General features: G+C 54.8%; 1 long non-coding RNA gene across 1 annotated transcript; it reads left to right on the top strand.

The window, feature by feature from the left end:
* Positions 1-203: 203 nt before the first annotated feature.
* LOC123358294 lies at positions 204-2,679 on the top strand. The gene is made up of 3 exons (XR_006575709.1): positions 204-244; positions 1,820-2,041; positions 2,659-2,679. It is a non-coding gene; the product is annotated as an uncharacterized LOC123358294 (long non-coding RNA).
* The last annotated feature ends 1,976 nt before the right edge of the window (positions 2,680-4,655 follow it).

The following is a 4,655-nucleotide window of genomic DNA, read 5'->3' as shown; positions in this document are numbered from 1 at the left end:
CGTTTCCTCTGGAAAAGCTGCTCCTTGTTTCACCATCTCCTCTCAGTCTGAGTCCCAGGGACCCTGCACAGGCGTCTGCAGGGCAGGACGGGCCCTGAAATCTGGCAGCTGGGAGGTTTGCAGCCGTTTCTAACCCTCCCTCCCCTGCTTCTTCCAGGAGACCCCACAAAAGCATCTGGCCCCTCTGGGAAAAGAGAGAGAAGCAGCCAAAGCCGAGGAGGAGCGGCAGAGCGAGGAGCTGCTGGTAGGTGCCCAGAGCCCCCCGCCACTTAGGTTTGCCTGGCATAAGAATGACCTGGTGAATGCAGGGCCCACCCTGCCAGCCTCAGCCAGGGACCCATCCCCGCTGGAGCCCAGGGAGCCTGCAGGGTTAGACACGGGGGTAACATGATGCCCTTAGGATGCAGGAGGCTGCTGGGCAGGAGAGGGTCAGTCTGTGTTAGCCCAGAGCCCCTGCCCACGGGCTGTCTGGATGTCACAGTGATCAGGGATCCTTTCTAGCTCCTGGGGGGATGGGGAGGAAGGAGATGAAATGTGGGCTGCAGAGATGGAGGATTTGGCTCAGTGCATGTTGATGAGGTTTTGGGGAGAAGTGTCCCTCCTGTAGGTGATGTACAGCTCACCCCGGTCCTGATCCCTCCTCCCTTCCCGGGATAAATGAACTTCCCATCCCCCACCACCAGAGGTCTTGTGTTCTGGTAAATAACTCTGCCACCCACCCCCAGGTGCATTTATGATTTTCTCCTGTTATGGAGCAGATGAATTTCAATGTTGATAAATGCAAAATAGTGCACATTGGAAAAGATAATATCAAATGCACAGAAAATGATGAGGTCTAAATTAGCTGTTACCACTCAAGAAAGAGATTTTGGAGTCACTGTGGATAGTTCTCTGGAAACATCCACTCAGTCTGCAGCAGCAGTCAAAAAAGCAAACAATATTGGGAATCATTAGGAAAGGGATAGACAATAAAACAGAAAATATCCTATTGCCTCTATATAAATCCATGGTATGTCCACATCTTGAATACTGTGTGCAGATCTGGTCGCCCCATCTCAAAAAAGATACATTGGAATTGGAAAAGGTTCAGGGAAGGTCAGCAAAGATGATGAAGGATATGGAACAGCTTCCGCATGAGGCGAGATTAATAAGACTGAGGCTATGGCTACACTCCGCAGCTTTTATCCACACGGCTGTGCCACTACAGCCGTTCTGCTGCCAGGCGCGCAGTGTAGCTGCTCTTTGTTGGCAGGAGAGAAGTGCCAGTGTAGACAAAGCCTGAGACTGTTCATCTTGGAGAAGAGACGACTAAGGGGGGATATGGTAGAGGTCTATAAAATCATGACTTGTGTGGCGAAAGTAAATAAGGAAGTGTTATTTCCTCCTCATAACACAAGAACTAGGAGTCATCCAATGAAATGAATAGGCAGCAGGTTTAAAACAAACAAAAGGAAGTATTTCTTCACACAACACACAGTCAATCTGGGGAACCCCTTGCCAGGGGATGTTGTGAAGGCCAAGACACTAACAGGGTTCTAAAAAGAACTAGAGAAGTGCATGGAGGACAGGTCCCTTAGGGGCTATTAGCCAGGATGAGCGGGATGGTGTCCCTAGCCTCTGTTTGCCAGAAGCTGGGAATGGGCGACAGGGGATGGGTCACTTGTTGATTCTCTGTTCTGTTCATTCCCTCTGAGGCACCTGGCATTGGCCACTGTCAGAAGACAGGATACCGGGCTAGATGGGCCTTTGGTCTGATCCAGTCTGGCCGTTCTTATGTTCTATGTTCCCCTGTTACTGAGCCGCCCTCTCCCTGATGCAGAAACAGACGGCAGCTGAGAGGCAGAAGATCGTCCGGGAGTGGCAGGAGCTGCGAGGGTTTCTGGAGGAGCAGGAGCAGCGGCTGCTGGCCCGGCTGGAGGAGTTGGAGGGAGCCATTGTCCAGAGAAGGGATGAGGGCGTCTGCAGCCTGTCCTGGGAGATTTCCCTGCTCAGCGAGAGGGGAGGAGAGAAGGGGCAGCAGCCGCTGAGCCAGCCCCTGCAGGTCAGGCTGTCATTGCAATGATCATACGCAGCGTTTCTCTAGGCGCTTCTGAGCCCTAGACCCCAAAGCACTTTACAGAATGGGGTCAGGGGCATTATCCCTCTGGGAGAAATGGGGAAAGTGAGGCAGAGGGAGGGGCAGAGCCCTGCCCAAGGTCACCCAGTGAGTCTGGCAGCGGTGCCAGGGATGGGCCCTGGGAGTCCTGGATGCTGCAGCCCCAAGACCTTCTCTCCTGGAAATGTGTCTCTGCATTTGCACTTGGAGGGTGAAATCCCCTCCCTCACCATGCTGAGGTCCCGAACCAGGCCTAAGGCCTCTGTCACTGCAGGTTAATGGGTTTAGTGGGGCCAGGGGCCTTCTGAGTCTCTCGGCCCTGGGGGGAATTTGATTCTCAATGCAGAGAAATATCTTCTGCCTGTAAAGTGCCCGGGGAGAAGATTTCCACAGTGGGACCTGCCCGCAGGGTTTTCTGGGGCTGGTAGGGGGGCAGCAGCTCTGGGAATGTAAACCTGAAATTCCCCTACTGCCCGAGGCCTCAGTGGTGACCCCTGCAGAGCAGGAGGCCTCCCCACCCAGGGACACTCCCCCTGACGGCCTCCTCTTTCTCTCCTTTTTAGGGTGCTGGGAGCACTGGGGGCAGGTAAGTCCTGGGCTCCATTTAGCTCCCCCTCATGGGCCGCTAGGTTTGATAACTGCACTGAATAGGAAGCTGCCCCCTGTCCTGGGAGCGTGTGATTCTGGCTCCCCTAGTGGCTGACTCGGGTAGGAGACGAGCCGGTTACTGTCTGGTCGCTCATGAGGTCACAGCAGGGCTGCTAGACCCAGGGCTGATGGGACAGACCAGGCCTGTCTCCTGGACTGACGTGGCCGCATCACGTACTCAGAGGGCGCAGAATCTCAGCTTTCCCATTTGTTAAAGTGAGTTGCCGGCCCTCAGCACCTCCCCAGTGTAAACGGAGACAGTGTTGCCTTGATGGGGCTGCCAGCAACCTGAAGCTGTAGCTCTGAGAACGTGAACTCTCCTGTCCCCTGTTAATGTCAGCGGGGTGTCAACTGAAATGGCAGCACTTTGAAGTGAACATTAAATATTCCCTGGCTGATCACTCGAGCAGGTGGAACGGGGAGAGGGCAGGAGTGAAGCCTTTGTGGGGTGGGAATAGGGGGTTGCTGTAGGGAGGGAAGAACAGAGGAGAGAAACAAGGACAAGGAAGCGAGAGAGAAATGGAGAAAGGAGGGTGGGAAAGGCAGGGTAACACAGGGAAGAACCAGCAGGGCCCTACAGGGTGTCCAGGAGGGGGCTGTTTTCCTCCTGAGTGACACTGAGTGTGACAGGCAAAGACTTGGCAAAATACTAAGAACTAAAATTTTATTTCCCATACGAAGGGCAGATTCCCCCCTTGTTCTTCGTACGTGGGTGTCCCATGGAGAGCAGTGGGTGTTCTGCTGTGAATGGAGCAGGGCACAGAGTCCTAACCCGATGCCCTGGCCACTGGCGGTAACGGACAGGGCAGTGTGGCCCTCTCTGCCAAAGGAGCTGGACGCCCCAGGGTTACTGCTTCAGCTGAAGGGTTGGGGGGTTTTGGCATTTAAGGGCCCACGTTCATTCCCTGCTGGAGCCCTGGGCTCTGTCTGTGGCCACTGTCAGCATGTAGGACCTGCCCACTCTTTGGTCTGAGTCTCCTCCCTTTCCACATGATCCCCGTGCTGGTGCCCCTTGTTACTGCCGTAACCCAGCGTAGGGGGTGGCTCTGCCCCCCACAGAACCAGAGCGTCCCTGAGAAAGCCCCTGAACAATGTCTCCGTTCCTTGCTCGAGTGTCTCCCCACTTCCCGTCTCTCTGGGGAGCACAGGGCTGAGGTGACTCACCCTGACATTGACTATCTCAGGCTACAAAGCTCAGATCCAGGTTTTGTGAAGTTTGGGGGTTGCTGGGCTCAGGGTCTGGGGCTCAGGCCTATTTCTCACCCCTCCTTTCCCCAGCAGGGAGGACGGGACGTTTCGGAAGCCAGAGCCGTCGTTTGCGGAGCTGGAGAAGAGACTCAGCGATTTCTCTCTGCAAAGTGCCGTGCTGCAGGAGGTGCTGCTGGGATTCAAAGGTGAGTTGGAGTCTGGGGGTGGCGTCTCCTCTGGTTAGAGCGACCCTGACCCTTGGGAGGAGTCGAGGACTCTAGTGACGTCACTGATCCTGGGCTCCATCTCACAGCCCAGCTCAGCGAGTCACCCTTCCCCATGGAGCAGCCCTGTGGGGCTGGCTCTGCCTGCAGCGGCTGCGTTATCGGCCTCTGATCTCTGTCACCATCTCGTCGTTAACAGCAGTTCCATTAATAAGCAATGGGGGTTTCTCCATGAATGTGAGGGCCTGAATTCTCACCTCTCCCATCTTCTCCTTCCCCTAGAGACGCTGCAACGCGAGCTGGGGAGCGACACAGGTACGTGTCTGTCTCTGACGGGCCGTGGGGAGATTTCAGCCCAATAACCATGTTAACGACAGGGGATTGCAGCCTAAAGCAGCTGGAAGCTGTGTAACAATGGGAAGCGATGTTACTTTGTTCTTGCACCACTATATTTTCAACTGACTTGTCTCTTAAATATTTTAGCTCAGGGATCAGCAACC

The sequence above is a fragment of the Mauremys mutica genome, unplaced genomic scaffold, assembly GCF_020497125.1.
Source record: "Mauremys mutica isolate MM-2020 ecotype Southern unplaced genomic scaffold, ASM2049712v1 Super-Scaffold_100036, whole genome shotgun sequence".
NCBI lineage: Eukaryota > Metazoa > Chordata > Testudines > Geoemydidae > Mauremys > Mauremys mutica.
The sequence above is the reverse complement of the archived record's forward strand: the minus strand, read 5'-3'. Positions and strand labels throughout refer to the sequence as shown.